Source organism: Hemicordylus capensis, chromosome 4, assembly GCF_027244095.1.
Source record: "Hemicordylus capensis ecotype Gifberg chromosome 4, rHemCap1.1.pri, whole genome shotgun sequence".
Classification (NCBI taxonomy): domain Eukaryota; kingdom Metazoa; phylum Chordata; class Lepidosauria; order Squamata; family Cordylidae; genus Hemicordylus; species Hemicordylus capensis.
Window position 1 is genome coordinate 241,732,118 of NC_069660.1, and position 23,081 is coordinate 241,755,198.

Below are 23,081 nucleotides of genomic sequence, written 5' to 3' on the forward strand. Positions count from 1 at the left end.
AGGTACGCAGGAATTGAGATTGTGCTGTGTCCAACCTAGGCTTGTCCCAATGGCCTGTTAAAACTCAAATACCACTCTTATCTGGCACCTTTAAAAGAGGAGAGCTGGTCTTGTGGTAGCAAGCATGACTTGTCCCCATAGCTAAGCAGGGTCTGCCCTGGTTACATATGAATGGGAGACTTGATGTGTGAGCACTGCAAGATATTCCCCTCAGGGCATGGAGCCGCTCTGGGAAAAGCAGAAGGTTTCAAGTTCCCTCCCTGGCTTCTCCAAGATAGGGCTGAGAGAGATTCCTGCCTGCAACCTTGGAGAAGCGGCTGCCAGTCTGTGAAGACAATACTGAGCTAGATAGACCAATGGTCTGACTCAGTATATGGCAGTTTCCTATGTTCCTATGTTCTTCAGTTTTCCATACTTACAGAGTGCTGGGCAGAAACCACTGTCACCTACAGCCCTGACAACACAAGCTAACCTGGCATGGCATAACTAATCTACTCTGTGGGTTTAAGAAGATTTAGAGCAGAATCAGACATGAGAACATGGGGCGGGGTGGAAATCCCAACTTCACATATACGCTGATGGTATCTGAGCTGTTTGTGACTGACCAGGAGAGAGACCTTGGGGTCATGATGGACAGCTCATTGAAAGTGTCATCTCAGTGCATGGCAGCTGCGAAAAAGGCTAATTCCTTGCTAGGAATCATTAGAAAAGGGATTGAAAATAAAAATGCTAATATTTTATTTTATTTATTTATTTATTTATTTATTTATTTATTTATTTAACATATTTTTATACCGCCCAAAACTTACGTCTCTGGGCAGTTTACAAAATAAAAACAGAAAGTAAAACATTAGGTAAAACAAAATCAAAAAGTTTATAACATTACAACAATTTAAAAATTTTAAAACAATATTTTAAAACAGCATTAAACAATATTAATTAAAAGCCTGGGTGAACAGATTATCATGCCCTTATAAGAATCTATGGTGTGGCCACATCTGGAGTACTGTGTACAGTTTTGGTCACCGCATCTTAAGAGGGATATTGTAGAACTGGAAAAGGTGCAGAAGAGGGCAACCAAGATGATCAGGGGCCTGGAGCACCTTCCTTATGAGGCAAGGCTACAGCATCTAGGGCTCTTTACTTTGGAAGAGAGGTGACTAAGGGGAGACAAGATAGAGGTGTATAAAATTATGCATGGTGTGGAGAGAGTGGGCAGAGAGAAATTTTTCTCCATCCCACAACACTAGAATCAGGAGTCATCCCATGAAACTGAACATTGGGAAATTTCGGACCGACAATAGGAAGTACTTTTTCATACAGTGTGCATAATATAATCCATGGAATTATTTGCCATGGGATATGGTGATGGCCACTAGCTTGGATGGCTTTAAAGGGGGCTTAGACAAATTCATGGAGGACAGGTATATCAATGGTTACTAGTCTGATGGCTGTGGGCCACCGCCAGCCTCAGAGGCATGATGCCTCTAAGTAACAGTTGTAGGGAAGCAACAGCTGGAGAGGGGGCATGCCCTTAGCTCTTGCCCATGGGCTCCCCAGAGGCATTTGGTGGGCCACTTTGTGAAACAGGATGCTGGACTAGATAGGCCTTGTGCCTGATCTAGCAGGGCTGTTCTTATGTTCTTAACAAATTGGACTAAAGAGGGTGAAACATCCAGCAGGAAGGGGCAGAGTTTCCTTTCCCCTTTAAACCTCTCATCTATGCAGTTACAGTAAGTGCTTCTAAAAACTAGAGCTAGCAAGCTGCAACTTAAAATAAGCATTCCATTCTGTGTGTGAGAAAAGAGGGGATGTCACTTTTAAGGTTAAATCTCCTGGCACACTTGCATCATCTAAAAACATAGGTAGTATATTTTTTGCTGCAGAACTATTATTTATCTTTTATGTAAATTTATGGTGACCTAATATATTCATCTACTAACTCATATGATGGAGGTCTTAACTAGGTATGGCATTGAAGTTCTGTGATCAGATCTCTCAATGTCTTTTTGGGATTAAAAACAGTAGTTGTGTGTGTATGTGAAAGATAGATAGACAGATAGATAGATAGATAGATAGATAGATAGATAGATAGATAGATAGATTTGGACGGGGGGGGGTCAAAAAGCTGGATGTAACCCTCCCACCTCACAAGATTCCAGCAATTTAAATTGTACCCTGCAAGCTGTTAGTAGTTGCATAAGAAAAAAAGATAGATACACCTTAAGTGGTGCAGTGGAGAAATGCATGACTAACAAGCAGAAGGTTGACAGTTCGAATCCCCACTCGTATGTTTCCCAGACTATGGGAAACACCTATATCAGGCAGCAGTGATATAGGAAGATGCTGAAAGGCATCATCTCAGACTGCACGGGAGGAGGTAATGGTAAACTCCTCCTGTATTCTACCAAAGAAAACCACCAGGCTCTGTGTGCACCAGGAGTCAAAATTGACTTGACAGCGCGTGCGCGCGCGCACACACACACACACACACACACACACACAGAGCTAAAAGCAGTTTCAGATGTGTGGTTTGTCAAATTAATAAAATGGTAGGGAAGGGTTAAACCTCCCCACTTCCTAAGAACTATTGCCCTCCCCTGCTGATTTTAACAATGAATAATAAGAAAACAACAACAACATAGATACTGAATCAGGAATCTCCAATATCATGTCTAGTTTGGTTCTGAGATTCATTCAAGTGGGTGACAGCCCTACTTTTTAATAAAGCAGATGCTACTGTTAGAGAGAGAGAAATGAGGAAGTGAAGGCATAAATAGTGACAGAACGTAGGGTGTAGTGGAGTCTGTGCTCCTCTTTGTGTGAATATTCAAAAGGTTATTTAAAACTCCCCTGCACCCTGCTGCACTGCACAAACAGCCCACACAAACCACCTTATCCACAAGTACCTCCAGTTTATGGAAGTCTAGGAAGGCTTTGCTTAATGTTCCTTCTCAGGGATTCAGGGATCTCTTTGGGATGGGGACAGGCCACCAGTGCTGGAAGGGGTGCCCTCCCTGCTAATCTGATTGATTTGTGTTGCCTTAGGCATTCACATGCTGCTTGTCAGCCTTCACCTAATGTGCAGCTTGTAAGTAAGCCTACAAAGATACCACAAGTCTCTAGTGATCTCTTCCAAAAGAAGCTGATACCTGAGTAGAACTACCTTTGAAATTTCTCACTGTTCACAGAAGTGGGAAGGGCATAACAAAATCTTTCTCTCTCTCTCTCTCTCTCTCTCTCTCATCTATTTCTTTTTTCTTTTTTAAACCAACCTAGTTTCTTTTAAACCCCATATGCCCAACTGCTCCAAACTTTAGTTCCTACTGCACACTATCCCCCTCACCGCAGTAATGTGTCCAGCTGCACATTAGAATAAAACCTGATGTAAATACAGACTGAATGTAAAACCTATATGGACTTATGCTAAAGTGGATTCACTTTCTATAATGCATTAGCAATACACACAAGCAATAGTATTCATATTGAAAGGCAACCGGTTATTCTGTTCAGTAGGACTTGATCCCAAATTAGCAGAGCAAGGACTGTAGTCATGCAACACAATGATAAAAATCAGTTTAATAGGAAATTCTACTAGTTTCAATGACTAGATTCATTTCCCAGTAAGTATGCTTAGTATTGCAGCTTTACTTACATGCAAGTGTGCCTAGGAACTAGAGCTAACTGATACATGTTTGATACATGTTTTCTTGAAAGTTTCATGGAGTTCAAATGGGTCTTGTTACACATTGAGTGTGTTTAGCATTGCTTAACTTGTAATGCTATGCACGCTTATTTGGTAGTAAACCTCACTGAACTCAGTGGGACTTTCTTTTGACCAAGGTGCATTGGATTGTGCTGGATGTATCTCCTGAGAAGACATTGCAAAAAATAATTTACAACTGCTTCTGAGAAATGCAGGCCCTGCATATTTCATAATTTTGAAGATCAGCGATGTTACCTATTTCATATGTTACTAATTTCCTATATGGAAAGTGCTTCCATGTAGGGGAAACCACCATATAGTCATGTGTGAAAATAATTGTACATATGTTTGTGTAAGTGCATAGTCCTATCCACATGTTATGTTCAACACTCATACAATGTGTGAACAGTGTGAACAGGTGCAGATCTCTACACAGGTATAACTGAATACATTATTCACATGTTATGTTGAATGCAAGTACATTAGTAGATGTACACTTCCTATTTGTACCATGCACTTGAGGACCTGTAACCAGATTCACTTTTAAAATGCACAGGTACAGTCATTCACACAAAAACGTGTGTGTGTATAGGGACATCGGAATGAGATACCACCAGGGATGCAGACCCGGCCCCCAGCTTCTGAGGAGCTTCTTCCTCATTTACTGAACTTTCTCCTCCAGCCAAAACCTGATATATGATCCATATCTCCAATTTCCCTCCCCTCGCAAAGCGTCTTTCCTCTTCCCTGCCAAATAAATAAATAAAAATTAAGTGAGGCTATGCTCCTCACTTTCGCTCTCATTTCATCCCTGGGTACATCACAACGTCTGAATGGGGCTAATTTTGCAGCTTTCTGTGGCAAGTACTTTCTTCTACGTGTCTTCATCCTATCTAACCCACAGGCAAGGTAAGGCATTCAGTCAGAACGATGGGAATATAACGTCGCGGGACATAAGAGAGAAACCATCCCTTATAATAATCAGCCTTACGGCAAAGCCACCTTCGCTTTCTTGGGCTGGAAACGTGCATCTTGGTGCAGCCTTACGTTGACTAAGTGGGCAGCCGGCTGGGTCAGCAGCAGCATCACAGTACGGTGGGGGTGTGGGTGCGCGCGCGCGCGTGTATGTGTTTCTGCTCTTGCCCTAAGTGGCTGGGTTGGAGAGGCTCCGCCTCTTCTCCTTTGGTATTAATGTTGTATCTACGGCGCTGAAGCTGCCTGACTAATCTTCGTCTTTCCTTTCCACGGTTGTTGTACACATACGTACTCAGACACGCGCGTGGCAACGCCTGGACCAGAACACTGGGCTGCTGCCGCCGCCGCCACTCTGGACACACGCGCACGCACACGGATCGCAGGCTGCCGGCGCTGGAACCCTTTACATACATGCAAGGATTAGCAGAAGCCGCCGCGGCCGCCGCCTCCTACTGCATTCTCCTCCCACTCTGTGTTTTGACTTCTGGCTTGCGTGCTTCACATCACCGTTTGCTTGCCTCTGTGCTCCTCGGGTGGTGCAAAACAAGGTAAATGGCGGGGGGTGGAGAGACATGGACGGTTTATTTGGTCGAAGATGGCACGGGGGAGTGGGGGGGGGGGGCGAGTCTTCCAACTAGCAGCAGCACCGCGTCGCCCGCTGCCCACCTCCTCCCCAAGCAAGGGGCTGCTGCCTTTCTGTTAGAGGTGGCGGCGACTGCTGCCGCCTCAGCTGCGGTTTCTGGCGCTTCTAGGGTTGCCTGGAAGGAGAGTATTTCCCTTTCTGGCGCCGTTTGGCTAAGGCTGTGGACTCCTTTCCCCCGCAATTGCATCCATAGGGGCTGCGTGGAAGCTAGAGACCTTGCGTTGCGTGGCGGGTGAAGAAAATGCTCCTTGGAGTGGGTGTGGGTATGTGTGAGAGGCGAAGGGTGAGGGTCGTCCGTCTCGCGTTCTCCCTCGCGCAGCGAGCCTTTTTAGTCTCGGCAGTGCCCGTTCCGTGTAGTATACTATGAAGCGGGGCTGCCGGAACCTTTGCGAGGGAAGACGACGCAGAAAGCCCGCCCCCCCCGCAATATTTCTCTGCCGCTTTTGCGGCACCACACTCAAGGGACTGATGCCTCGTTGGCTTTGTGGGATTTGGTGGGGGGGGAGGGGAAATGGGAGAATGGAGTTCTTGCAAGTGCCTGTTTTGTCAACATTGCATGAGTGACTGTGCGCGGATGAACTCGCAGCCCTTCTCTTTCACCTCGCGGCTGCCTGTGGTTGACCGTGTTTCTCCGAGGAGCGTAACGAGGCTGTCTGGCTGAGCAGCTGTCCTCGCTGGTCGCTGTGTGGCCGGATGACTGCGCGCGCGCTTGTGCCTGAGATTTCAAGCCGATTCAAAAACCCTGCGCCTGGGTCGGCGTGGGACCTTTAGCAGGCGAAGGGTACAGTCGTGCTCTTTCACGAAGAAAGGGGTCCTAATGAAAAGCAAGGCGTGTGTTCCAGCAGCTGCATTGCTCCTCGGATTGTGTGGGTTTGCAAACTGTTGGTTTGATTCCACTCTTTGTATTCTGGCTGCAAAGTGTGCGTGTGGTTGCGCCCCCCCCCCAAGCAAAGCGCTTTTGGGAAATTGTATAAAACCCTGACATGGTCCACTCTGTGTCAAGTGAATAACTTAAGTGGGTAGCTTGAAATCCAGCAGTGACCCTTCAGCAGGGATTGTGGGGGATATAACAAATTACACTTTCATTTAGTGGAAATGCAGCTGCTGGGGAACCCTCTCAAGGCAAAAAGGGGAGGGAATTAAGATTGCATTCAGGGGGACTGCACTGCTGTATTCTTTAAGAATGGGAAATCTCTTGTTTGAAAAAAGGACGATTGAAAAGATCGGACCGGATGTATTGCTGGTCTGGTCTTGTTTCCTTTTTAGTTTCCTCTGCATTTGTCCTAGCTGGTGTCTAATAAGTTTTGTCTGAGAGGTCTATTGATAGACAACAGTATCACTTCTCAGCCAGACAAATAAGAAGCCATTAAGTTCTTCAGTTGTATGAAACAGTGTTGAGCGTGTAGGTCAAGGTTGATTTGGTAACTCTCTCAGTAATTATTGCAAGCTAGTGATAGAAAAATCTACACATTCTGTATTGTGAAATCTGCAGTTAAGATACCCGGGAATAATCGCCCAAGAAACAAATTACTGTTTAGACATCTGAGAGGTGAGGTGGGGAAGACTGGATATATCTTCGTGCTCCTCTTCCCTCTGGGAATAGAAGTCAGTGGTAAATTTTCATATAATAGTTATTTCAAGGAAGACTTCTAAGGAATATGTACACGTCTTCAATAGGTGTCATTTTCCTATGAGGATTAATTTACTATGCTCCTTAGTATTGAGAGAAGCGAATTTTAATGTGACACATTTTTTAATCAGAAATGGTATGCAATAGGCAAAAACTGAGAGTGGCTCTCAATCAGTGAGAATTGATTGACAGCATACGTCCAGCTTGCACCTAGATTATTTTTTAGAGCTGTGTGATCAGAATGTAAAATTTGCGAAATTCAGGAGGAGTAGACTAAGCCATACTTTAAGTACATGCAATTAAATAAAACACTTACTGTCTTGGAAAAAGTCACAGTTAATGCTTGCTTATGTAATTATATCTTACTAGCTCTGTTAAGGAGGGATGCAACAAATATTTTATGGCATTGCCTTTTATTTTTTAAATGAGGTATGACATACAATAGTGATGTGAGATATACAGTGATATTAATGGAAGCTTATATTCAGATTGTGATTGGATTTGAACAATTCTATTTTTTTGAAATAGTTGTCTTTACTTTACTGAATTTAAGAAGAAAAAGATCCGATCAGATGTAGTTGACATGCAAATCAGTTCTCTGGAGAGCTTCAGAAATAGTTGTCGAATCTTGTGAATACATACTTATCAAAGGGCACAGGTGTTAATATGTAGAGAATTAGATTCTTCTATTCTTTTGTGAAATAAGCTTGCATTGTATTGTTTGAAGATGGCATTACATGAGTTAAGTCAGTGCAGTTCCAAAGTGGCAAAATACATGCCGAGTACTTAATTGTTCATAGTTGTATCTAGTGCTTCACTCTTACTTCCAAGATCAGTTTTTGAGTAATTAAGAAAAGAAAACATGAGTCTCTCTCTGGTATTTGGGTAGCTTTTTTAAAAAATTATCATTTTATGCCAACAGAAGTTGTACTTTCATAGTAAATTTGAGATATTTGGCCTCTATTACTTGATCTTTCCCTTCTAGCCTGCTGATTAGAGGATGAGCCCTAGTGTGTGTGTATGTGTAAAAGCTAGCTTGAAAGGTGGTTTTGATTATTTCAACCCACATTCTAATACAGATAAATTAAGGAAGGAATGGTATTATATACTACACAATGTCAAAGCTAACAAAAATTGTTTTCACATATAAAGTAGAATTGTCTCCCAAACAAAGTTTCATATGAATTTCAATAATAGACAAAACATGCTAAACAATGTAGGCTATCTGTAGTGACGTTTTGTGACAAAATCCAAGGCATTGGATTATGGAAGATTTTAATGCTTTAACTTCTGTATCAAAAGTCAACTTTGCTGTTACTGTTTATGTGATGTCTTTAAAGGAAAATGACACGTTTCCTGTGCGGCTTAACCTAATGAAGCATTAAAAAAGATTCTGCATTGTGGATATTTTGCTTTTCTTAATACTGTCCTACCCAAAGACGAAAAGGAAAACCACTTATAATTGGCTTGACAATGAGTCTTTTCTCATGATCAGTGAGAAGGGCTTGGAAGCAGGCAGCAGGGAAGGCAGCAGAAGCTTGCTGTCCCCACAGACGATCTGGCTGCCAGAGCTGGGAAGGTCAGGGCATGCGATCCTGCATGCCCAGAAGGCCCACTGTGTCCCCCCACAGTGCAGAGTAAGGATGTATCATCCCAGCCCCCCAAACTCCTACAATGCACTGCATGAGTGCACAGTGCATTGGTGAGGGGGGATCCATAGGGACTTAGCCTGAGTTAAGAGCGCCCTCATGTCCTTAACACTAGCTAAGTGGTGGGCTCGCTAAGTGGGTTTGCTGCTGTGGTGCCACTGGCAGCTGGTCGACTCCTGTGGTTTCACACGTGCAGCCAAGAGTTGCCTTGACTGCACATGTGAACAGCCTCCATGTGTGGTTGCATAAGTTTTTCTGAAGATTTTCGACCTATAGTCATCCATTTCATTTCTTTCCTATCTTTACTAGGAAAATGCCTCATGTATTCATTTCAAAAGCGGACATTGGGGCATGATGTAGAAACTGAGATACTTCTTGGCTCCTTTATATTTGCTTAGCTTCTAGAAAGACCCTGACCTTTCGGGTGTTTGAAACTTATCATGTTGCAGATAAAATACTAAAACAGACCCTACCTTTTTTCAAGTTATACAAGACAGTGAAGCTATTCAGACGAGCAGAAAACAGGGTTACATTCTGAAAGCAGATAGAACCCTATTTTTACCTCATAGCAAACAGACAGGTACATGCTGCAAACCCAGCAGGGAGTGTGAGCGACAGACGATTAACTTTTTAAGGTTCTCTCCAACCTTTGCTAGGTCCTCCAGCCCTGCCCATGGCAACAGCAGTCCGTGAATGGACAGAGCAAGCACATGACCCAAGGAGACCACTCAGAGGGCTCCAAGCTGCAGTCCCTCTTTGCTGCTCCCTGATTGGTAGCCTCAGTTAACCCTTTCCTGGCAATTGCAGCACTGTCAACGGAACTGAACTCTGTCCTGATGCCCAAAAGGAGAGAGAAGACTAGAGCAGCTGCAGCTGCCAACCAGCCCCAAAAGAAGAGTCACACACACACACCCCCAACGCATTCCTCAGATCCAGGAGGGACACAACAGATGCCCCCTGGAGCAATTGCCAGATGCCAATGAGAGCGATTGCAAGATGCCCCCATAAGTAGCCCAGGCACAAGGCACACTCCATACACCGCAGCATGGTTTGGGAAGGCAGAAGGGGGAACCTTCCCCTCACCCTCCCCACAGCTGTGGCTGTCGCCTCCGTGGCACCCACCCCACCGTATAGTGCGTGTAAAAGGTAAAAGGGAGAACCCCCCTTGCTCCCCCACTGCCGCCGTAGCCAAGTGGCGACTCTGCCTCCCCATCAATCTGCCACTGTCACCTCTTGCTAGCCTCTCTGGGTGTAGGAGGGTGGGCATGTGGGGGAGGGTGTCCCCATCACCCACCTGCCCTGATGCTGCCACTTGCCACTCTTGCAGTGCCAGCAGGGTGGTAGAGTGAGTGACAAAGTCTCGCCCACACCTGCACACCCTCATTTGCACTGCTACTCTCTGCATCTTGATGATGGTGCAGAGGGTGGGTGGGTGGGTGCAGTGTCACACTGAGGCAAATTGGGCACCTGGACTCCCCCTGCCGTGAGGCCCTCCGTTGCTGCTGTGAGCCCCCTGCTGCCACCGCGAGCCTCCCCCCCACTGCCATTGCCGCCATGAGGCCAAACCAGTGACCCTTGCACGGACAGTCATTCCAGCGGTCGCTCCCACTCCACCAGCAGATGGAAGGAGGAACTGGCGAAGCCCAGAGCGGTGTACTACATACTTAAGTTTCTCTTTCACAACAACCCTGTGAAGTAGGCTAGGCTGAGAGAGAAGTGACTGGCCCAGAGTCACCCAGCAAGTCTCATGGCTGAATGGGGATTTGAACTCGGGTCTCCCCAGTCCTAGTCCAGCACTTTAACCACTACACGACACTGCAGGCAAGGGCAGGGACACTCCTACTCTTGTCCAGTGACTTGCAGGGGACAGGAAGGAGCACAAAAATCCCCATTCAGCCATGAGACTTGCTGGGTGACTCTGGGCCAGTCACTTCACTCTCAGCCTAGCCTACTTCACAGGGTTGTTGTGAAGAGGAACTTGAGTATGTAATACACTGCTCTGGGCTCCTTGCAGGAAGAGTGGGATATTCTGTATTATTAATTCTTCTAGACGGGCCATGCGCCCTGCGGGGCAGCTAGAAAGCAGTTTGACAGTTGGATCGGGGGCGATGTGAAGCAGCAGGGAGCTCAGAGGCTGTCAGGCGAGCAGGCGAAAGTCCCTGGCAGTGGCAGGGGGAAGCAAGGACTGCGAGACAGAGATAGAAAGACGGAGGACAGAGAGCACAAGACTTGCGGGGGTGGTGAGAGATTTGCGGGGGGTGAGTGGGGGTGGTGAGGAACTTGCGGGGGTGGTGAGAGACTTGCGGGGGGCGAGCGGGGGTGGTGAGAGACTTGCGGGGGGCGAGAGGGGGGTGAGACTTGCGGGGGGCGAGAGGGGGTGGCAAGAATGAGCGAGAGAATTGCGAGAGTGGCGAGAGACTTGCGGGGGGAGAGCGGGGTGGCGAGAGTGAGTGAAAGCGTTGTGTGAGTGGCGAGAGCGAGTAAGAGCATTGTGGGGGTGCAGTGCCACAGGCTCAGTGCAAGACCACACAGATGCTCTGTGCAGGGTCAGCTAGTAAAATGTAAAATGAGTGAATAGTATGACGTGTCTGTGCAACTATTCCCCTTAGGGGATAGGGCTGCTATAGGAAGAAGGATTTGAGCTCCCTGCTTGGCATCTCCAAGTCGGGCTGAGCGGGAATCCTGCCTGAGGGCCTCAGGAAGCCACTGACAGTACTAAGACAGTACTAAGCTGGATGGACTAATGGTCTGACTCAGTGGAAGGCAGCTTCCTATGTTCATATTTTCCCTTGGGCTCATTTGCAAGGTGCCTGCCACTTTAAGCTCAGTGCTGTTTGCTGGACAGGCTTTCCCCAAGCAAACTTCTGCTTGCTTTGCAGCCCACTCTGTTATCCAGTCTCTATGGTATCCCCAGGGAGGCCACCTCAAGCAGGGTCCCACAGCGTTCTGTGGCTCCACATGGGCACTGGGAGGGCGTAGGCAACCTCCCCTGCTTGCTGAACCTGGTTTTAGAGGAGGGACTGGAAACTAGGTGACCTTCTTTTGACAGAGCCCTGTTTGAGGGCTTGCTGAGGTTCCACACGGTAGTGCTAACCCCGCCTTCAGACCTCAAGCCCTGTTTTTTGCTGGTCGTGAGAATAGCTTCAGTGATTTCCTTTTTGTGTGAACTTTGACTGGGTTCACACATAGCGGAGAACCTGAGGTTCCCCAGCCTAAGAAATGGTGGAAACTAGAAGCTGATCTTGCAGATAATCATGCGTCTTGGATTGTTGGAAGTAGCTGAATTAAGCCAGAGGCATGCCCTTTGCCTCGTCCTCCCAGTGAGACCCTCGATGCTAACCAGCCTGCCTTGTGCTGCCCTTCGACTGGCAAGCCTTCACTATGTCATCGGCCTTGCAGATTGCAAAGGGGGCTGGCTCACCTGGAATGAACCAGAGCTTCATGAAGAGTGTGAGTTCAGACTTAGCACACACCTCAGGAACCAGCACTTGGTTTGGCCTACTTCAAATCTTGGTTGCAAATCTCTGTTTCACACCTAGAGTGAACCTCAGGTTCCTGCCTTGGTGTGGGTTCAGACTACAAACTTTGCAGGTAGGTACTAGGTTGTTTTAACCTGGCCTTTTGTTATTCAGAAAATGCTTATGATATCTTGCCTGGATAGTCTATCTTAAATTTATTGGGTTTTTTTCCTGGCAGGACAGAGCCAAAAGAAAGGGATGTAGCTAAATCAGAGAGCATATGCTTTTGCATTTAGTGAGTCCAGAGCTGAGAGGACCCATCTCCATTTGCCAAGGATGAGAAATGATGGACTGAGTCCTTAGAGAGCTGCCGCAAATCAGAGTGGATTATATTTATTTATTTGTCACGTTTATATACTGCCCTATATAAAATCTCAGTTTACAATCTAATCAAGCACCAACCAAAACTTAAAAATCATATGAACAGATTAAATTTACCATAAATAAAAATGTAAACGTAATACTGTAATAAAAGTAATACTGTACTTGGTTGCAATGGCCTGACTCAGAACCTTCCAGGTTCTCCTGTTGATGATCTGGTCAACTTTTGGAATATTGAATTGACCCATGCAGTCACATGATTACTCCTAGACACCCTCTCCCAATAATAAGGTTCTACTAGAACAGGGCAGCACAATTTTGGCCTGACTGCAATAGTGGACAGTCAATAGTGAGGGAAGATGGGAGTTCAATATCTGCAGGTGGGCCAAAATTGTGCAACTCTGCACTAGAAGCAAGGCAGCTCCTAGATTTTTCCAGGGATCTGTTAGAGGTGAAACATTTTGGGTGATGGCTAGAGCACAGATGTCAGAAAATTCTCAGTGGATCCAACTACACTTAGTTGGATCAGTGGATCCAACTACACTTAGAATTTTGAAGGCCATACTCTGTGTAGCATCCTTCTCTATCAGTTTTGCACAGAGGTGCAGCTAGGTAATTTTGAACCCTAGACCTAATGAGCGTAAGGCCCCCACCCCCTTGCAAAATAAGCATCCTTTTCATATATTTCCATTTCACCACAAACCCACAGGTCTGGGCTAGAGTACAGGACTACACAACCCTCAAAGGATCCATACATCTTCTTGATAATTCACCACACACCCACAGATCTGGTCCAGAGCCTGTTCCACCCCAAGATAAACAAAACCAATCCCCTCCTTACACACAAGCCCCAATGGATTCACATAGTTTCTTGACCATTCACAAACTAACTGAGACACAACATGTATCTTTTGCTCGACAATTTCAACAAAACCCCTACATATAGTGCATTCATAAGGGAAAAAATAAATAAAGCCACAACATATGCCCCTTGCTTCACAATTCTCATACAAACCCACTTGAGCATAGTGCACTTTTGTTGTTGTTGTTGAAAAAAGTTTGTTTAGATGTTCCACTATCACTAGAAGTGAAGTACTCTATGGATAGAGAACTTTTTCTGGCAGCTCTACTACAGTAGGGGAAAAATAATTAAATATCACAAGATTGACCAATTTCCTTGAATTAAAAACACACAGAAGATGGTAGCTAGACAACTACAGAACTTTTGCACAGAGCTGGTTATCTGGGAAAAAATAATTTGGTTTCAGGCTTGGCCTTAACTGCCTTTATGCTATGATATTTTATGCTAGGGAAGAGGGAGCTTGACTGATGGTTTTCTAGGATCTCTCAGTGACTTTCAGTTGATCATGCTGTCCTTCTAGATCTGCTCTCCAGGCTGGGAGTTGGGGCACTGATTTGAGGTGATTCCATTATTCCTGTGAGGTGCTGGAGGTCTGCTCTTCCCTACGAGAGTTGTCTTGTGGGAGTTTCTCAAGGGTCAATATTGTTTAATATGCTCTTCATAAGCTATATTAAACTGTGAGAAAGGCTATTCATGTCTATAGAGTAAGATGTCCTCAGTATCTTGATTAAGAGTTATTGTTCTCCTTTTCATCTTCAAGGAGAGTGGGGAGCAGTGGTGAACTGAGCGTGAATAAACTTAAGCACACTCCAGATAAGATAGAATTGATGATGGTGGGGGACTGGCTAGATGGGGAAATCCCTGTTCTTCTTGTGTTCACAGTTCTCCTTCAAGAGGAGGTCCATAGCTTAGGGTGGCTTCTAGACCCACATTATTCCTGAATTCCTACATAGTGGCTATGGTCTGAACTGCATTTTACCCTGGCTGGTAAAATGCAGCTGTGCCCACTCCTGAAAGATCAGGACCTACTGTAGTGACTGTCATCCTGACTGAATGAGCTCTCCAAGAAGCTGCCTTTGAAGATGGAGAACTGCTTCTGAGGGTCAGGGGGTACAGCTGGTGAAGGGGTGGGTGTAATCAGTAGAAATTGGCACACATAGCTTTCTTCAGCAGAAATGAACATGCACTCAAAGGATTCTTTGGTTCCATGTAACTGGTCTTAAACACACCTAATTCTGTGTTGGATTGTAACCATGGTTTGTTAAAGGTTCATTTGTAGTAAGCAACCTGCATTCCATGGGCCGTATCTCCAAAGCTGTGTTGAATCAAAAAGTGTAATCTAGTTCAGCGATCTATTTCTTCTCAGTATTGACTTTACATTTATTTTTTGTCTTGAGACAAGTGAATTTCTGCAGTTCATGAATCCTTTGTGAAATTACCTACCTGACAATATTGACAATAGTTTGGAGTCTCCATGGACCACTTCATAGGAAAATAATGCTGATCTGCCTTACAGGGTTGTTGTAAGGATTACAAAATTCCTCTGAACTACTTTGAACACTCAACGTTGGCTGGGCTTTCAGCCGTAGAAATGTGCAAACCGGTAAAGTTTAGGGGAGAAAGAGTAGAGTGTGTTCTACCTGGTTTATTGCAAGATTTCAGCACAAAAAGGAAACTCCAGCTGAAGTGAGGGTAGAAAGAAGGCAACCTAAAGAGGAATAAAAATTTCTCAATGAAACAACTTGTTCCAGTAATAGAGGGGTAGTCAGCAAAATATGTCGCAACAGCCCTGAGACAACCTAGTTCAGGGGGCAGGTTGAGAGATGAGAGTGGAGCATAGCTCTTATATGCCCTCCGTCACGTTTGGTGGGGAACGAGTCTCAATTCTATGGGAGAATCACTGTCAAGAAGCTGGGGGAATGACTACTTTGTTCTGTACAACCCTCAGCCTTCCAGATTACTCTCATAAGAACAGCCCTGCTGGATCAGGCACAAGGCCCATCTAGTCCAGCATCCTGTTTCACACAGTGGCTCACCAGATGCCTCTGGGGAGCCCACAGGCAAGAGGTATGTGCATGCCCTCTCTCCTGCTGTTGCTCTTCTGCAACTGGTATTGAGAGGCATTGTGCTTCTGAGGCTGGAGGTGGTCCACAGCCACCAGAGTAGTAGCCATTGATAGACACCATGAATCTGTCTAAGCCCCTTTTAAAGCCATCCAAACTGGTGGCCATCACCACATCCCATGGCAAAGAATTCCATAGATTAATTATGCGTTATGTGGAAAAAGTACTTCCTCTTGTGAGCCCTAAATTTCCCGACCTTCAGTTTCATAGGGTGACCCCTGGTTCTAGTCTTGTGAGAGAGGTCTCCTTTCAAGTTCTTTGTTGCCACCATTTCCTTAAACACAGGCAGGAGACCACAGCGAGGAGGACTTGTGTGAGGGTTACTTGGTCTGGATTCCACTGCGCCCAGCCGTCCCTGTCCTCAGAGGGTACCCAACAAACATGCCACCTCCTGGTAGCCATGCATACTAATAAGACCTGAGCAGGAGAAGATTGTCTTCAGAGCTCTTTAACACAACACCATCACAGCAATTCCAAATAAGAGTTTGTTGTGGGTAACTAGGATTTGGAGTTGAAAGGAGGAAGACGGCAGACTAATAAAACAAACTCTTTCCTAAAACGCTTCAAGGAGGAGGCAACTTTCCATCTGGCTTCACCAAGGCTCAATTAAAGTTCCAACCTAGACAGGTTAGGGAGAGGGACTTAGCAGGCTTATAGCTTTAAAGAAGCAATCCCCCACCAGCCACCCTTCACAGTTGCATTGCTTATCAAGCCCTGACAGCCAAGGCAAAGCAACCCACCCATCTCACCCATATGAAGGAGTTCTGACTGCTAGTCCCTTGTGAAGTAGAGGTATTGGAGAGAAAAGAGGTGAACCCATTCTCTCTTGGGGCGGGGGGGGGGGAGTGAGTAAGAGGGGGAAGCAAATTAACCTTAATCCTCCTCAGTCACAAATTTATGGATTTGTGAAGGATTTGGAAGGATTATCTTGAGTGGAGGGAACACACCAGCTAACTCTCCTTTAAAGGCAGTGTTTTGAATTAAAAAGCTTCTCCTTCTGACCCTCCTCTCCATATCTTACTGTACTCTTCACAGTTGGAGAGAGAAGGGCAACTTTGTACCTCAAGAATTCTATTTAAAAACAAACACCAACCTGGTCACACTCGGTGGAGAAGGGGAGGAAATGTGAACAAGCAAGTAATTTTTTTACTGCAGTGTCAACCAACCTGAACACCTGGATTCAGTTCAGACCACTGGTGGTCTGTGGACCTCATTTTGAGAATCACTGTCTTAGATAATATGTCTGAAATGGATTAATGTCTTAATTAATTGAGGATAGGATGATGCAAATATTTTCCATCTTATAATGGTCTTATTTCCACAGTCCCTGTTCTGCAATCTGCTGTTGGAAGATGCATATATTTTGATGAGCCATATATTTACTTTTTACATATTAGAGCTGCACAAAACTTTTCTTTAGAAAGAATAATTTTTAATCTTTGTCTATAACTATTGGGAATGAACGAATCCAAACCCGCTGAAGTTGTCAGTATGTCTGTTGCTACATTAAATACTATTAATTAAATTAATTAATTATAATTATTATAATTATAATTATTATATATTATTATTATTATATATAATTATTATAATTATAATTATAAATTAATTAATTATAATCATAATTATTAATTATGTCTGTTGCTACATTAAATACTATTAAAATTGCACATAAAATACTATTTAATGTGCAATTTTGTACTACAGTGTGTTTATCATTTGGGATCACCAGAACTCCCATTACCTAGGACAGCAACCTCCAGATACAAAGGCTGTTTCAATTAATATAAATGGCTACAGACAGCTAATTCAACAGATTGTGAATATGTCCATTGGGCCTCTTTAACTGTATAGAATAAATGTGATCTATAACTTTGGCTTTCTTTCTCCACTTAAATATTTTATATTTCATAGAGAGGTAATATGGAATGGTAAGTAGCTCTGCCTGGAATTTTTGACCGTCATGTAATAAGCTAATTTCTTCCCTCTTTCCTTTGAAACTGCATGGCTCAACGTTTCTGTGGTAGTTCTGTTCTTCTTTGCACAGATTAGCATTATCATATCCAAGTTATTATATCCCAGATGTATTGTTCGAGTTGGATAACTTGCATCTGAGACTAACACGTCTACTTACACTGAGCATGATTCAACTTTGAAGAGTTCTGGCTTACACATGGGTGTTCTCCTTGCACAAAAAGTTTGATTTATGCTTAATACATCAAGTCCCTATGACCTCACTTGAGCCTAGATAGCAGCAACTTGTGTGTTTAGAGTCTTGTTGACATGCCATATAATTCTGTGAGATGGAAGCTAAATGGAAGGGGCGGTTCAGTTCCCCACCCCACCCCTTTATCCCACAAGCTTTCTTTTCAGATATCACAGTGTTTACCAAGTTGGGTGCTGTAGAGGGATTTGAGAAGTATCCTGGAATGTAGCAGATGTATTCCCATATTTATTGAAGTAAATGAAGACACAGGCAGCATAAACCCAAGCAGATAGAATGCGGGTGATAAACCTAAACTGATTCCTACTGGTTGAGGATTCTAATCTTCTAGGTAACATTTAAAAGTCCATCCCTGTATATATTAGGGATAGGTATCTGAAAAGAGAGTTTTAGGAACTGTTTGGCAACACCTGATATTGTTGGCTCTTGGAGACAAACTGTATAATATACAAGCAGCAATTTTTGCATTTCTACAACAGAATGGAAAAGACTATCACAGTTGCTGTTGCTTCTCTTGGTCCTATTGTTTAGTATTATTGTTATTTAGTATTTATATCCCACCCCTCCAATACAATACTGCTTGGGGAAGCTCATAATAGTAGAACTTCTGTTTGATAAAACTTAGTAGTAGCTCCAGTTATTTACAAAGGTGAAATGAATTACTTTTTTTTTTTTAAATCCGAATGGTAGACCTGTGCCTTAGACAGTAAATAACAATTTCATTATTTTTCAGGAAATGATATACATTCAGACTATTAAAAACAACAACCAACCCCTGTAATATAGCTTCACAACTTTTATGAAGCCAAATACAATAAACTCTTTCCTGCTACAAACAGACTACATATATATTCCCTACTACATAAATTCTAGTATGAATGTAGATGTGATTCATTCTCTGTCTCATGATACAAATAAATTGGCTTCTGTTTATGTACAATATTATTATGCAAACCGTTGGCTCTGTGAATATTTTCCTTTGTACGCAAGAACACTTATTGGATGGGTGAATGATATGCAAGAACATTTATTGGATGAATGAAATGTATTTCTTTATGCAGTAAAAATACAATGATATGCATACAAGATAACATAAGCAATCGAACTTTCTCATCATGGTGCAGAGTAAGCAGAGCTGCTGGGGAGTAGTCAGCCAATCTGTTATGCTTTATAAGGATGTCTGCTCAAAATCACTTGGAGATTTGTTTCTTTCCCTAACATTCTTTAACTGCTCTGTAACAGGCTGGAAAAGGAATACATGCTTTTAGATGAAGCATTGATTCTGATTCATGTTTGTGATTGCAAGTTTGGATCTGGGTAATGGTAAATATTCCAGACAACTGAGACAGTGACATAGTTTTAAATTTTAATACTGGGTTTTAAATGTTTTTTAATCTTTTAAATGGCTTTAATTGTTAATTGATTTAATGTTTTAAATGGCTTTAATTGTAAAATTAAATTGGGCGGTATAGAAATATTTTTAATAACAATATAATAAATACTGGGAATGCATGTAGAAATGTGGCCCCCAAAATGGGCTATAAATTAACAGATCAGTGGTAGCCCCTCTTTCTTTTCCCAGCTGGTTTTGTTTAATCTTTCTCTCATCTCTGCTTTCCCCTTCACTTGGCACCTTTCCTTTAGTTCTCTGCTTCATCACTTCCAATTTGGTGGCTTGCAGATACCATTCTTCCCCTACTCCCTGCCACTCCACAGGAGATTGTCTTGTAAGATAACTTTTACCTATAATTGTTAGGCTAAAGAGTGATGTGTTAAAGTAGTGTGCATATCTGTAAGGATTTAATGGGAGTTCAGACAGGCAAGTTCATTTCAGTGTCAAGTTAATTCTGGGGCAGAAGTCAACTAGTCTATCAAGATGGATAAAATGTTAATTGGAGAAATGGAATGTGCATTAATAGTCCATTAGGAATTTATACTTTTTTTGGTAATAAGCTGTCATTTTCAGCCATATGCAAAACAAGTGTTCAGATAAACCCTTCACTGAATATTTCCTTTTCAGATATTGGTTCATTACCCATGCATGTGCTATAGCATTTCTAAGAGGTTTTTTCCTGAAAGCTTGGTTGAGAGCTGCACTTCGCTCTATGATTTGATGTTTGTTTTGCTTCATTTAGCATCTTTGATACCTCTGACATCTGAACAAACAAAATAGGGGGGCAGTATCTTAAAATACAAAGCAAAAAAAGGAAACTGCTATGACTCATAATGGAGGGGTTGAAACTCGGGAGATGATTTTGATCTGCCAGTTCTGGATGGAGTCATTGCTCCCCCAGAAGGAACAGGTACGCAGTCTGCAGTGCTTCTGGATCTGAACCTCTCCCAGGTTGAGGCAGTAGCCAGAGGTGCTTTTTATCAGCTTCGATTGATACGCTAGCTGCATCTATTTCTTGAGATGAACGACCTCAAAACAGTGATACATCTGCTGGTAACCTCTGGGCTGGATTACTGTAATGTGCTCTATGTGGGGCTGCCTTTGTATATAGTCTGGAAACTGCAGTTGGTTCAGAACGCGGCAGCCAGGTTGGTCTCTGGGTCATCTAGGAGAGACCATATTACTCCTGTGTTGAAGGAATTGCACTGGTTGCTGATACGTTTCCGGGCAAAATACAAGGTGCTGGTCATTACCTATAAAGCCCTAAACAGCTTAGGCCCTGGGTATTTAAGAGAATGTCTTCTTCGTCATGAGCCCCACCGCCCGCTAAGATCATCTGGGCACTTTCCAGACTAAACCCTACAACGGGGTCATGACGTATCTCGGAAGTGTGCTTCCACACTTCCTGTGTTGTGACACCACAGTACTTTTGTGGACAGCAGGGTGCCATTCACATTTCCAATGCCTTGTTGCAAATTTAATCGCTAAGATATAGAGCAAGGATGTCGTATATCTGGTGTGAAAAAGTTGCTGTTTTTTCGGGTTGTTAGTTGCTGCGAGAATGCTCACCTTGCTGTTTACGTCCCGTATGCGACTTGCCTGACCGGAGGCACTTTGCTGCTGTTCCAGAGCTAGTCTGGAAAGCGCACTGGAGAGGTTCGCCTGTGGCTGCCACCAACTCATCTGGTGGCTACTTGGGAATGGTCCTTCTCCGTTGCAGCCCCTGGACTTTGGAATATGCTCCCTTCTGAAATAAGAGCCTCCCCATCTCTGGCGAATTTTTAAAAAGGCACTGAAGACACATTTATTCACCAAGGCTTTTAATTAGATTCATAGTTTTACATTTTAATATTGGGTTTTAAATGATTTTAATTGTTAATTGATTCAATGTTTTAAATTATTTTAATTGTAAACCACCCAGAGATGCAAGTCTTGGGTGGTATAGAAATATTTTAAATAAAATAAATAAAATAAAATAAATTGCAACATACAGTGGTCCCTCTACTTACGAAATTAATCCGTTCCGAATGCACATTTGTAAGTCGAAAAGTTCGTAAGTCGAAAAGCGGTTTCCCATAGGAATGCATTGGGAACGGATTAATGCGTTCCGGAGCCTAGAAAAAAGACCCAGACCCCCAGTAAGGCTTGCAAACTGCACAGGAACATTTCTTTTCAAGAATAAACAGGCAGTAAACAGGCAGGCAAGTCAAGGAAACCGCATGTAAAATTCGTAAGTCGAGGAAACCCCATCTAAAAATTTGTAAGTCGAAAAAACCGCATCTAAAACCGGATCTAAAACTGCCGTTTGTAACTCGAAAAATACTTATGTCGAGTAGTTCGTAAGTTGAGGGACCACTGTAGTTTAATAAATGGAAAGAAGTTATATTAAGATATGCTATATACTGGTTACATTATACTTTTTGTACAGCAGTACCTGTGTGTTCCTTTTTTGACTTCTGACCCTTGACATTATATTCTCTGGTTTCTGCCTGCTACCAAGAAGGCATCTCTGTTACCTACTTGCAGGATGGGTTTGGGGGAAAAACAACCACCCTGGATACCCTAACATTTGAGCAATAATAGAAAACACAGTAGAATCAGTTTGGAGTTGCACTATTTCTAACCAACTAATAAATGTAATATATTGAAGGCATTTAATTATAATACTTTTTAATAAAACAGTATAGAAAAACTTGTGTAAAATAGAATCTTCTTATTGTGACAACTGTCATGAAAAGTTGGTTGTATCTTTAAAACGGTGTTATCTCCAATGAACAGCTTTTGATTCAAAACTTTGGTCAAAGTTTGTAGCACTGTGTTAGGCACTAGTAAGTAACCCTCTGTGAGGAATAGCTCCTGTCAAAATGCTATTAATGGTACACACTTTAATCTGTGACTGATTGATTCATCTAGAAATGCGCTGTCTTCTACCTCACACAAACAAATCCTCTAATCAGGAAGCAATGTTACATGTTTTTCATAGGGAAGAGGTGTATCTTAGAAGTGAGCTACTAAAAATATAAATGACCATCCTCCAGTTCTGCTGATGGGGACATCCTTGCCGAAAAGACTCTACAAGCAATATGACAAGACAATTCTACTGTTAAACAATCTGTAGGAATTGCTATCATGAAAGATATTTGGAAAGTATACAAATTATGTAGTATAATATATTTTATAAAGTATTTTACTTTTTTGAATAAAACAAAGCACATTTGCTCCATTTCATAATATGGCAGAGGGTCTAGCTTTTAGGAAGAACTACTGAAACTATATGCATGCACATCTCTATTTGTATGTTGTCTTATGCACATTTATCTGGGAATAAGGCCTACTGAACATTGTGGCTGACATCCTCCCTTACTGTGCAGCCGTTCAAGGGGAAGAAGCATCCTCCAGAAACATGAAAATATGTCTTGTGCAGTACTCAAGGACATATTTTGGGGTGAAGAGGGCACTTTCATAACAAGGTGATAATTGCTCTGCCTTGCACGATCACCACTGCATAGCTCTGGAAACTCTCAGCAGTGGGGATGCTTCTTCCCCTTGCATGGCCACATGGTTAACGAGGATGTAGGCCAGTGTTTTACATTCAGAATTTCAAAACAAGTTGTGGGTTCTTAACTATAGTTAGCACAAACCATGGTTTCATGTTATATCTGAATCCAGGCTGTGGGACTAACTTCTGGATAATCACTCATGGGATTGCACTGCACAGTACACGGAAGTGTAGGCTCACTAGCAATAGTTCTTAATACAACTCAGGATGAAGAAGAGCCATTTGATAGTTGGATAATGGTAAATATAGGTTGCCTATATGTGAAGTAATGAGTAGATAATATAACAAAAGACTGAAAGACAGGATAGTTGAGATTTCAAAGAAAATAGTCTTATGTACCTGAGCATCTTTGGGAAGCATTGTAAAGTGTGATTTGTTTTGAGTGCTCTTGTTGGGCGGTTTAAAAGTTTAAGCTGAGGCTGTACTTAGTAGTAGTTCTCTGGTTTTAGACTGTTAAGCCTGAAGGTAGGGTTTTTGT

At 43.2% G+C, this 23,081-nt stretch overlaps 1 protein-coding gene across 9 annotated transcripts in view; it reads left to right on the plus strand.

Moving 5' to 3' along the window:
• The first annotated feature begins 4,920 nt into the window (after positions 1–4,920).
• DLGAP1 (DLG associated protein 1) overlaps positions 4,921–23,081 on the plus strand; it is a 575,006-nt gene continuing 556,845 nt past the window's right edge. For 5 of the 9 annotated variants that reach the window (XM_053244135.1, XM_053244134.1, XM_053244133.1 and 2 more), the window contains exon 1: positions 4,922–5,229. The gene's annotated coding sequence lies outside the window, so the exon portion shown is untranslated. Of the gene's footprint in view, positions 5,230–11,890; positions 12,195–23,081 lie in introns of those variants that run through there. The other 4 variants (XM_053244145.1, XM_053244144.1, XM_053244137.1 and 1 more) reach the window with 4 other exon arrangements.